The 13,361-nt window shown below is 38.1% G+C and overlaps 1 long non-coding RNA gene across 1 annotated transcript; it reads right to left on the reverse strand.

The window, feature by feature from the left end:
- Positions 1 to 457: 457 nt before the first annotated feature.
- Positions 458 to 5,032, reverse strand: LOC134471637 (uncharacterized). The gene is made up of 2 exons (XR_010041144.1): positions 4,536 to 5,032; positions 458 to 1,408 (listed from the first exon to the last, which is right to left on the reverse strand). It is a non-coding gene; the product is annotated as an uncharacterized LOC134471637 (long non-coding RNA).
- Between the last annotated feature and the right edge of the window lie 8,329 nt (positions 5,033 to 13,361).

Genomic DNA, 13,361 nt, shown 5'->3' on the forward strand with positions numbered 1-13,361 from the left:
TATGTTGTCTTAGCTACTTTTCTTGTTACTAGGACAAATTACCTGATACCTACAAGTTAAAAGAATAAGGATTCATTTTAATTCACATTTTGTAGAAGTTTCAGTCCATAGTAGGCTAGTTTCAAGGCAGAACAACATGGCAGAGGGGCATCTCAGAGGAGAAATAGCTTATGGCATGACAGACAGGAGGCACTGAGTCTTCCTTCTTCTTTACATTTTTATTCCATCCAGGCTACAAACCAGTTGGTTGATGCCATCAACACTCAGGGTCTTCACTCATCAGTAAGTTTGTCACCTGCACCCACAACTGTGCTATGCCAACCAGTGGAGTAATCCGGTATCACACACCCATTGATCCGGCCTGCAGATCAACAAGTTCAGAACTCCTGGAGGGGAAACGGGGATTAAATAAAAGACATAGGGGAGACAAAAGAGAGACGAAAGCAAGATGAAATAATCCGATCAAGCTTCTGGTTTATTCAGAAAATAATCACACCTTTTATAGGCTAAGGGCGGGAGCTGGGACAGGAAGAGGTTAAACAGATGAATACAACAGGGTCACCGTCACATCTGGATACATGACGTAAGCAGGAGAGGATTATGGTTAATGTAGGCAGACGCAGTGCCCATAGGAGAGAGAGAGACATCGAGGCAGCAATGCCTGTCACTCGGCTCCCTACATCTCCTCCCTTTTTATATTATTTAATTAAGAGTATGGCAGGCCCTGTGAGGACAGCGTCTGTCTTAGGTCAAGGACCTCATTGCATGAACCCAACCAGGCTTTACCCGTCATGGGCTTGCAGAACAGCAGTTGGTCCTGTGCCTGTCTTAGGTGGCCGTTGGAATTAACATGCATGTCCTAGTTGCCCGTCTCTGACTGCCTGTCCATTGCTCCAGGGCAGTTAGGCCGCATCATCATATGGGCCACTTGTGGGAATTCCTTCCCGGTAGGTTTGTTGATCTGCCATCTCCAGCTGATGATAGTGTACCTGAATGGGCTTTGCCATAAATGCGTCTATCCGGTTATTAATGAACATCATAATCCTCTGAAAAATACAAGACTCACAGAAATGAGAAACAATAGGTCAGCTAGGGGACCCAAAAGGGGGATTAGGTAAGGGAAAAACTCCCCCCCCAAATCAAGGAGAAGGGGTTGACAGCCATTTGTTGGTGTCTCTGTATGAAGTCATTCTCCTGTGTTGGAGCATGCCTTGCATAACACTGGATACAGTCTATTTGGCTGGTGTATGTTCCTCCAGACCGAGAAGAGCCTCTTCCGCAGTCATGGGGTTCTGTGCATGGCTGTCAGCAGTTGTAGTCTGTTTGGCAAGGGTCAAAATTCACCATGGGTGTGGTGTGGCTCAAGAAGGCCGACTAAGCAGCATAAGGCTCCAGGGAGATGTGTCACCTGTAAGAGAACACAGGGGATTGTGCCTCAGGAAATAACATTATTCCTGGGCATATATGGGGTCTTTGAAGAACTGTCTACTTGTTTTACAAGGCATTCAGGTAGCCATCTAGCTTCTCTATCTTGTTGAGAGTAAACACACACTGAACCTCGTCCCCAGATAAAGACTGGATCAGGGCCATTCCACACATTGGTTAGTGGGTCTCTCCATAAAACAGATGCAAACCGTGTTTGAGTCTGAGTATGCCAAAACCGAGATGCTGCGGAGCAGCCTGAAGCATCCAGGGTCAGAAAATTTAAAATAAAAAGAGCATGTGAAAGGACATTTCTAGGGGACCCCCGGGTGGGGTACCATGTCTCCCTTTTTATTTTATCTATGGTGAATTTAAGAGAACGATGTGCACATTCAACAATGCCTTGTCCCTGAGGATTATAAGGTATACCTGTAGTGTGGAGGATATTAAGGCTCTTGCAAAATTGAGCAAAGGAGGTGCTGGTATAGCCAGGGCCATTATCGGTCTTGAGCTGTTGAGGACATCCCAGAACTGAGAAGGCTGACAGCATATGGGCTATAATGTGTTTAGCAGCTTCTCCAGTCTGGAGAGTGGCAAAAATGAAGCCACTATAAGTGTCAATAATGACATGTACATATTTTAGATTGCCAAACTCATTGAATGGGTAACATCCATTTGCCATAAGGCGTTAGGAATTAAACCTCTAGGGTTGACTCCTAGGTGTTGAACAGGTGAGTGGATAGCACAAGATGGGCAATTTTTTACAATTTGTCTGGCTTGCTCACGGGTAATTTTGTAGAGAAGGCGGAGGGTGTGAGCATTGAGGTGGTGTAGCTGATGGGCTTGTTGGGCCTCAGACACCTTGGAGTCCTGAGCCATAAAAACCTGTGCTCGTACAGCAACATCAGCCAAATGATTTCCTTGGGCAAGAGGCCCTGGGAGGTTGGAATGAGCTCACAGATGACCGATAAAGAACTTATGATGGCAAAGCCGTATGAAGCATTGTAATTGTTTGAACAGATTTGCAGCTGGGGAAGCATGATATATGGTAGCAACAGTCTCTAATAATGGAACATACTGGGCAAGGTAAGCACTGTCAGTATACAAATTAAATGGTTGGTTAGAATAAGCAGCAAAGGCTGCAAGAATAGCTTCTAACTCTGCTAATTGTGCATAGGAGGTATCTGCCTGGAGGGTAGAAACATTGTCTTGAGATACATAAGCAGCCCTTCTGGAGGATGAGCCATCAGTGAATAACACCAGGGCACCTGGAAGGGGTTGCGAAGCTGTGACTTTAGGGAATATAAATGAGTGATGATTAGCAAAGTCAACTAGCTTATTTGGAGGGTAATGATTGTCAATAGTCCCTGAATAGGAAGCTAAGGCAATAGGCCACACTTCCGTACTCAGAAGTAGCCAATCTATTTGGTCTTTTGTAAAAGGTTGAATGATAATGTCTGGTTCTTTGCCAAAGTAACATTTTCCTTGCTTTCTACCCTGGATTATTAGGTCTGAGACAGCTTGGAAATAAGGCAAAAGTGTTATTTTTGGAGAGACTGATAAATGGACCCACAATGAGGGGAGCTTGTTGCCAGAACACTGCTGTGGGGCAAAGCTTTGTATTAAAAATGAGAAACTGTAAAGGCTCATTGTAGTCCATAAAGGAAACAGTTTGTTGAGCAATAGCCTCTTCTACTTTACTGAGCACTCTCCTGGCATCAGGTGTAAGCTCTCGGGGGGAAGTTGGATCTATGTCTCCCCGAAGCAGCGCATAAAGGGGCTGTAAATCATGTTTAGTTAGTTTTAAAAATGGTATGAGCCAATTAATATCTCCCAATAGTTTTTGGAAGTCATGAAGTGTTCTGAGGCCATCAAGCCTCAGTTGGGGCCTTAAAGAGAGTATTTGAGTGCCACATAATTGAAAACCCAAGTATGTATATGGATCAGTAAGCTGTACTTTATCAGGGGCTATTTGAAGTCCAGCCTCTTGTAAGGCAACCTGTAAGTCCTGGTAGCACCTTAGGGTTTGGTTTTGATCATCTCCTGCCAAGAGGATATCGTCCATATAATGAATAATATAGATATGTGGCCAATGATCTCTGACTGACTGTATTGCAGTGGCTACAAAAGACTGGCATAGTGTGGGGGAGTTAGCCATACCTTGTGGCAAAACTCGCCATTGAAATCTCTGCATAGGGGCTTTAAAATTAATTGATGGGAGACTGAAGGCAAAACGCTTTTGGTCCTTTGGATGTAAAGGAATAGAGAAAAAGCAATCTTTAAGATCTATGACAATTTTAAAAAATCCTAAAGGAATGGCACTGGGTGAGGGGAGGCCTGGCTGTAGGGGCCCCATTAAGACCATTGTCTTATTTATTGCCCTAAGGTCTTGTAGCAGCCTCCACTTCCCTGACCTTTTCCGGATAACAAAGATAGGTGTGTTCCAAGGGGAATTACTAGGAACAATGTGGCCTGCATCTAACTGGTCCTGCACCAGCTGCTGTGCGGCTGCAAGCTTTTCAGAGTTAAGGTTGTTTCTAAAGGCTTATATGAATCCCCAATTTGCCATGGATGCACAGGGAGTGGCGGGCTGCCATCCTGGGACCTGCTGATCATGTCAACAGGTGGAAGTGGTGGCAGATCACCATGTATGAGGACCTCTAACAGGCCATCATTCTCTGCATCTGAGAAATCAGAGGCTTCAGATTTTTCTGAGGATGGTTTTGAGGTAGATTTAATGGAGTCGTGCAAGGCAGCCTCACCTAGTGTAACTGTCTCCTCAACCTGAGGGTCTGCATGCCTCTGGGCAAGCAGCTCAGAAATTAAATTCCAATATGTAAAGGTGGTCATAGGAACCTTTTCTGGACCAAAAACTCTATAATAATCTTTTAAAGCATCTCTTACTCTATTCCACCTCTTGGTATCTATAGAACCCTCTAGGGGGAACCAAGGGCAAACCTTATGAATAAATTGAAAATACTGCAATAATTCTTTTGTTCCAACCCTTATCTCTCTTGTCTTTAATGCCTTTATAAGGCCTCCAACGAACACTTCGTGTTCGCTCAATACTTGACCTATGTCGGGGAAGGGAAATGGGGTTGCCGTTCACTCACCGTGCCTCGGGCAGGATGTCGGGTAGTCGTCTGCGCAGGTCTCGGCACTTAATTTAATGTCCTGTTGCTTTAAGCTTTAATCCTTGATTCAGTTTACTCATTCCTCAGCCGAGGTCTCTGGTTCAATTTGCTTTCACTTTCAGTTTAAGCCGGCTGTCTCTCGAACGGCTCCCTCGTTAACTTCTCCGTGCCAGGAGCCCCCACTCTGGGCGCCACTTGATCCGGCCTGCAGATCAACAAGTTCAGAACTCCTGGAGGGGAAACGGGGATTAAATAAAAGACATAGGGGAGACAAAAGAGAGACAAAAGCAAGACGATATAATCCGATCAAGCTTCCGGTTTATTCAGAAAATAATCACACCTTTTATAGGCTAAGGGCGGGAGCTGGGACAGGAAGAGGTTAAACAGATGAATACAACAGGGTCACCGTCACATCCAGATACGTGACGTAAGCAGGAGAGGATTATGGTTAATGTAGGCAGACGCAGTGCCCATAGGAGAGAGAGAGACATCGAGGCAGCAATGCCTGTCACTCGGCTCCCTACAATCCATGATCCAGTGTCACATACCCATAGCACAGTTACTCCCCAAAGTCCCACTTACAAGCACATGAAGTTTGGGGGACATCTAGATATAGACGATAGCATATGTCTATATCACATAGATTCTATTGGTCATTTGCTGTAATTTTTTTTCTGGGTGCTTTATTTCTACCTTTTTTTGGCTTGGCTGAATTTCATTATCAAGTACTTTTTTTTTCTTTCTATTTAACTTTCACTTTTCTGAAAAGTTCTTGTGAGTGTTATGGGCCTTGGACATTTCTACATTTGAGTATTTTTTCCTGTTGCCTTGGACTTGAGTCACCACTTGTCTGAGTAGGATGTTGTTCACTCCCCTTTGTAGAGCCGCCTACTAATACTCAGCCACAGATGCTTGCTGTGGGGAAGTTGAAACAGCCTGACTTCTGGATGTGTTGTGTGATTTGTGCTCATATACCTGAAGCATTCTTTTGTATTGTTAAAGTGTATTTCTCATAAATTTAATAATTATTAAATTAAAATTCATTTTAATTCAAACAGATATGGTATTTTCATCTTCAGGTTCAGTTCTGCATTTCAGGAAAATTTTTGGCCTCACTTTTGAGGTCTGTAACATCAAAGACCTTGATTACACTGTATTTGTCTATGTTCTTCATTGCTTCTCTAATTGCTTTAGTCTATGTTTCTCTTTCTGAATTCTTTGTGATTTTCTCAGTACCATTAATTTGCTTCTGAGGTCTATTCGACTCAATCCATTTTACTTTTTGCACTTAAAAATTATTACAGAAGTAAAGAATGACAATGATTTACTATCTTATCTTTGCAGTACTATTTTGAAATTCGTGCTATTACTTGTCTGTCTTTATACTCTTGTTAATTAAAGGTTTCCACAATATGTTGCACAAATATACATGAAATATGCTTCTGTTGCTTGCATTATGTTTTTTTCACTTCTGATCCTTATCTATTTGTCTATTGCTATCTCTATTTCTCTCATTTTTAATAGTATATGTTTTAGTCAAAGTCTTGGTATAAAACAGTAGCAAAGTTGGAATAATGAAATAATATTTAATAAAAATACTGTTCACAAAGGTGTAAGCAGGATATGTAGTTTCACAAACCAATAAAAGTTACAGCAGACCTGAAAGACTTCTGCAACTAAGGGGAGCCTCAGCCACGCTTCCCTCCCACCCAGAAAACCTTAGCAGCTGACCAGAGATTTGTCCAGCCCTCCCAATAGCTGAAAGACCTCAGGAGCTTTTATCCTCCTTCTCTGCACCTGAAAGACCTTAGCAGCTGAGGGGAGGCTCAGCTGCCTTTCTCCCACACCGATGATCTCACTACCTCATGGACTGCCAGAAATCCGATTCAATATCTGCAGTACCTTCATGGGCTGGTGAAAGCCTCAGAAATCCCTCCTCTGCCTCAGAGAACTTTGGCAAGCTGGCAAGAGTGTGTGAGCCCTTTTTCCATATAAAGAACCCTGGTTGGTCTGGTGAGAGTGCCAGCCTCCCACCTGGAGGAATCTAGCTCACCCTATAACAACACCAGTGATGCAGTAGGGCCCCAGCTGGGGTACACACTATACACAGGTGGGTCTTGCAGCCTGGAACAGTCTGAAGCTAAAGTAAGAATATGAGCTGAGGGTTGGTTCACATCAATACTCCTAGGCTAGTCAGCTTAGGAAGAATATAGACTGGCCCCTCCCCTACACTGCAGGGGAGAGTAGCTGGGTGAATATCAGACACGCAGTAGGCCCTAAGACATACACAATGGACAGTCAAGACTATCAGGATTGAAAAATCAAAATAATAACAATGAGGTGAAAATGATAAAACAAAAAAGCAAAATGCAATCTCAAATGCCCAGTCCATCAGGAGACATAGAAATAGAATACATTGGAATTCACACACATGAAATTTCTGAAAAGATAGTAACTGAGGTAAAGAAATCCTTGAGGTTATAGAGAAAGTCAGATTAGAAATAATCTTTCTCAAAAAAAGAAATGATAACCTTAATAAAGCGGTTGCTCAGCATAGCTAGAGGACGTAGATTAAAAAGTACCAGAACATGGGAAAATGATGGAAACCTTGAATGAACAATACAGAAAGAAATTAAATGCATGATGACAGCCATTGCTGATTTAATATCATCTTGTTTTGAAGTCATAGCATGATTTTATTTTCTTTTTCCATTGGTTCTATGATGTTGTGTCTTATTGTATTTTAATATGTGTGATAGTATAAACAATTTTTTATAGAAAATGAGATAATATAGTAGCCATTGTTTGTTTTCTGTTATTTGGTTCTGAATACCCTATAATACTTTCATTCTCTTGAATGATTTTATACTATTTTGTTATGTTTGATACTATTGTATGTGAAGGTATGCTCAACTATTTCAAAGAAAGAGACATTATGGTAGCTACTGTTAATATTGGGTTGTCTTGTGGTGAAGTACTGTGTTGCTTACATTGTTCTGTTCTGATCTGCTTTGTTCTGTCCTCTTTTGTCTTAATCTCTTTAAAATAAAAATAAGAATAAAAAATTAAATGCATGAAAAAATTTAAATATATATTCAGGAAATTAAAAATTCCATTGAAAGTTTGAAAAGCTGCTTAAATGAAAATGAAAACAAACTTTCAGATCTGTAAGACAGGATCACAGCTAGTGATCATGAAAGGAAAGAACTCTTACCAAAACCAAGAGATCATGATATAACAATTCAAAAGCTCCAAGACAAAGCAAAGAAAAACAATACAAGATTTATAGGAATCAAAATACAGGAGTTAACTCAAATGACATAAAAACTATTTACAGAATAAATAGTAGAAATTTCCCAAGCATGGGAAAAGATTCTGATACATAGATAAATGAGGTGTATAAACTCCAAACAGCTATAGCTTAAAAATATCTACACCCAGACATATAATAATCAAGATCCTAGAAATTCAGCATAAAAATAGAATACTAAATGCTGTTAGAAAAAGGAAAGAGCTCACCTGTAAAGGAAAGTCCATTAGAATCACGGCTAATTTCTCAGCACAAACCCTCAAATCAGTAAGAGCTTGGAACGAAGCATTTCAAGTCCTGAAAGATAACCACCTTCAACTCAAATTGATCTACACTGCAAAACTATCTTTGAGAATTAATGGAAAAATAAGATACTTCCATGACAAAGAACAACTGAAGAAATGTCCACTATACCAATCCTAGAAAAAATACTGAAAGATATTCTATATAACAATAAAAATCACCACAATTTTGAGAACAATTGGAAAGAAACCACCTGGAAGGGCAATCAGTTAAACAAGGGAAGAACACAGTAAATCAACAAGAGGAAAATAATGTGGCAAAATTAAGCCTATACATATCAGTAATAACCATCATGGTACGTGGCCTCAATACACCAATTAAAAGAAATAGATTGACAGAATTAATCAAGAAAAAGATCCAACAATACGCTATATAAAACACATCTATCTCAAAAAGAAACTTATAGATTGAAAGTCAAAGGATGGAAAGCAATATTCCATGTGATAGGAACCCAGACATTGTGAACTTTAGACTGAAGGTGGTCAATATAGAGAAATTTTTACTACATACTTTTAGAGGAAAAATTCAAGAGAAAGAGAAAACAACCATAAATATATATGCACCAAATACAGAGGCACTCAACCATATAAGACAAATACTAATAGAAATGAAAAATCAAATATGCAATAACATAATTATAACAGGGGACGTTAATACCCCATTGTCACAAGATATAGATCACCTAGAAAGAAACTCAGCAAAGAAATACCAAAACTGAAGCAAACCTGTGAAAAAATGGACTTACTAGATGTTACAGAGTATTCTGCCTAACAACATCAGAAAACATAATCTTCTCAGCTGCACATAAGACATTTCTAAAATAGACTATATATTAACCCATAGAACATGTTTAAGTAAGTGCAAAGGGATTTAAATTATCCATGCATATTATCTGACCATAGTGAATTGAAATTGGAAATTAATGGCAAAAAACCCCTTCAAAATCAACATAAATGCATTAAATTAAATAACACCTTTCTGAACAATCAATGAGGTACAGATGAAATTAAAGAAGAAGTTAAACACTATCTACAATTAGATGAAAATAGAGATACAACGTACCAGAACCTGTTGGATGCAATGAAAGTGGTCCTAAGAGAGAAACATGCAGCAATGAATCATCACATCAGGAAAACAAAATCAGGGCAAATAAACAACCTAATGCTGCACATCAAGCTTCTCGAAAAAGAAGAGCAAATGAATGCAAAAGCTCATGAAAGGAGGAAATTATAAAGATCAGAGCAGAAATTAATGCGATTGAGACCAAGAAAATAACACAAAGATTTAATGAATCAAAGAGTTGGTCTTTGAAAGAATAAACAAAATTGATAAACCCCTAGCTTACCTTATTAAAAAAGGAAATAAAACTCAAATTCATGCAGTAAGGAATGAAAAGGGTGAAATTACTACAGATACTTTGGGATTTTAGAAGATCATCAACACCTACATTAAAGTGTTTTACTTGCATAGGCTGGAAAACACAGACAAAATGGACAGATTCCTAGAAACATGAATTATGAAAGTTGGGTTAAGAATACATAAAAATTTGAATAACGCAGTATGTTACTGAATTTGAAAACTGGCAATTCACAACTGCTTTGTCAGCCTTGCTTCATTACTTGTCTTTAATTTTAAATAAATTTCACTGTATACAGATAACATCAGGATTCTTGTAAGAAAGCTAACATCTGTCACGTCTCATAGTTAATTATTTTTTGTGATAGTAGAAGCTAAAATTTATTTATTTGACCAAAATCTCAAATATTGTACAAAATTTTGAGTAAAGCTTTTGTGTTGTGCATTAGCTTTCTAGGCTTGCTTATCCTACCTGTCTGCCTCTGTATACTTATCAGTTTTTACGGATAATATAAACTGCTCTCATCTTCTGTACTGGTTTTTGGAATTGATTTGAGTTTCAATCCTGGGGAATCTCTGTTTATGGGAATTTGGAGCGCACGTTTGTGAACTGGAACGACGCCCTTTCATACTGGGATCCACAATTTACTGCTCCTTGAAAATAAAGATCATGTAAGAAATGTAGATATTAGACACACAACTGTCCTTTCTCGGTCTGATGAAATCTAGGAAACTTCCTACCCATCTACACAGGTTCTTTTTTTCTTGATGAGGTTACTATTTATAGTTGAAACAGGAATTTCAGAGGTGGTGTGTAATTTTCTTTAAATTTGTTTCATATGTGAATCTAGAGGACTCACTTATTATGCACATGAACATTTGAGCAAATTAAGTTTAACAATGAATTATGGCTGTCTGAATGAATCAGTAAAGTGGGGTATGTGTACTAATTGTGAAATTCCTTGCTTGGTTGTAATAATAACATTGAACTTCAGGTTTAGCCTTTTTTTGGTGTAGCTGATATATGTAGATACTATTAATTAATTGTGAGCTTTCCATGGCCTTTCGGTGTTCTCACTGCGAATGTAGATAAGTCATGTCCAGACTAGAGCTATTAGAATACAGATTTAAAAGGTACTTAGCCAATACAGATGAAAAAGTTAATTATTTTTATTGAATCCTCTTACCAATAAACATACAGATAAACTGCACCAATATGTTTCTCTTGGAAACCAAGTTGTCTTTTTCTGTTCTGGTTCTTCAATTGCAATTTTTCACTCTTTCTACACATATCTGTGTCTTGGTCCATTCTTTCCTCTTGTCCCCCACATGCATATGGTGAACTCTTTTACTGCTTAAACTGTTACCTTCAAATAAACTCTAGTTTGACAACTTTATTAAAGATTATTCCCCTCTATTTTTAAACCACCTTTAAAATATTTTAATTTTATGAAATTTGTCACCATAACTTATGTATTTATTTATTTTATTTTATGCCCTCAAACCGCCCTGAGACATAAAGTTCACAGAGGCAAGCCTCTTTTTCTATTTTTTTCATGAATATATTTTAACCATCTAGATTACTGCCTAGTATATGATATATGCTCACTTTGGTGTTTGTTGTGTATATGAATGAGCAAGTCAATAAAGACATACTTGCTAAGCTTTTTTCTTATCTATACTTCAGAGTTTTGTCTTCACTGGAATTTTACCAATTATTTTTGTCCAACTATAAGTACCACCACAGTGTTTTTGTATTCATTAGATCTTAAACACGTTGTGATTTATCCCCTACCTCTCAAAAATATGCCCAGAAACTTCCTCCATCTTTAATATTGTCTTTCTTTTCTGATACAAACATTCTAAAAAAAAAATTTCAACTGTTTGAATGCTGTCTCCTCTAAAATTCATGTAGACAATGCCTCTGTCATAGGTTGAGGGGGGGATCTTTAAGGGGTGTTTAGGTCCTGGGGACTCTGCCTCATGAGTTGATTAATGCTATTATAATGGGAGTGCACTAGTGATTTACAAAAGATGAATTTGACCCCTTTACATTCTTGTTGTTGGACATTTTTGCCCTGTGATACCTTCCCCCGATTAATGAGGTAGCAAGAATGCCTGCACCAGATGTAGTTTCACCTTCTTGAATTTTCCAGCTTTCACAATTCTAAACCAATCAAACTTCTATGACCTTAATTTTCCCAGTCCATAATATTTGATTACAGCAGTAGAAAATGGGCTAAGACAAATTCATCTATTAATTTATCTCCCCAGTTTAGTGCTTTAGCATCTGGTAGATTTGTTCTTGGCCAGGGAACTTAAATAAAATGGGTAATGCAAATTATTAATCCCAACTTGTTTCATCTCTTTGAGAATCTACCTGGTGATAACTAGCCCTATCTTGAAAGTTAACCCATCAGTTTTTAAAAATATGAGTTTGGTTTTCTTTCTATTGTCCTAAGTATAACTGTTCTATCTCCACGGTCACAACCTGTTTCTGTTCTAAAATTTAGGCTTGAAATATCTTTTCTCCTCATTTTATGTATTCCTTAGCTAGTTTTACCAAACCCAACAATATTTCACCAGTCACCAAATTCCCCTTTTCAGTTTCAACTATTCTGAAAATTTAGTATTGATTATTTGCAACTTGATGCTAAAAAGCACTTCAATAAAACCTATATAAACATGTTAAGGAAAACTATGTGCAGACTGATAATTTTCCTTGTTTATTGCTCTGGGGATTGGATCTCTGGACTCACACTTGGGCCTCACACATGCTGGGCAAGCCAGACTTGCAGACCAGCAGCCTGATCACACTAATTTTTTATACCTACACTCCCAGATTGTATCATTACCTCATGGCATTTTATTCACATATTCTCCCAAGCTAGAGACATCAGTTTCCTAGTGATTCTTCTTTTACATCTACATTATTCAGTTGTTACCACTTCTAACAGAAATTCTTATCTATATATAGATTCTTTCTTCTAGATTATTTCAGCATTTCTGCAATGCAATTTCTTCTTAGCTGGTCTCAATTCAATACACTCCTCATCTAATCCAATTTAAACCTTTAAAAATTCAAACCAATTTAAAAATTTAAACAAATTTTACCCATTCAAATGCTTATAAGATACCAAAAACAAATAATGGTCCCTTCTTTTAGCATATGTATTTAGAAGTTATGGTAAATATTTAAATTTTAAAATATTTATAATAGTAAAAGACACACTGCCATTTACCCCCATAAAAATACTTTGTCTTACTTCAAACACACTTATCCCAGTATTATTCCCACTTTCTGAAGTAGTTTTGGAAGCTCTTTTACACGAGTGTCTTTTAATTGTGCTGTCATGACTGCCTTGACACCCTAAATCAATTAAGGATAATTTCTACCAAATAAAAGCATTAAGTGTGTCCTCATCTGCCTAATTGTCTGGATCTGGCAACATATGACTTGTGGCTCTGTCCTAAAGACAAAGTAAACATGAAAAGTAAATGTTTTGAATTCATTCAAGATATCCAGGCAGTGAAAACAGTACAACTAAAGACATTTATGAAAGAGGATTTCTAGAACTATTTTAGAAGGTGGCAAAAGCAATGGCATAAGTGTGTTTAACTTAAGGGTGAATATTTTGAGGGAGATTAATGGCAATGTGTTTTTTATCATAACAATTTATTTTTAAATTTCAAACAATGACTATATCTTTGATCATACTTGTATCCTCAGAACTTTCCAAAGAGATTACCACTTATATAAACATGTTAAGGAAAACTATGTGAGAAAATTTCTTTGACCTTTTAGAAGAAGTAGCAGTGACACTTTGTTTAATTAC

Source organism: Cavia porcellus, unplaced genomic scaffold (genome assembly GCF_034190915.1).
Source record: "Cavia porcellus strain 051 isolate PalLab524CR breed Dunkin Hartley unplaced genomic scaffold, mCavPor4.1 scaffold_19, whole genome shotgun sequence".
Taxonomy (NCBI): Eukaryota; Metazoa; Chordata; class Mammalia; order Rodentia; family Caviidae; genus Cavia; species Cavia porcellus.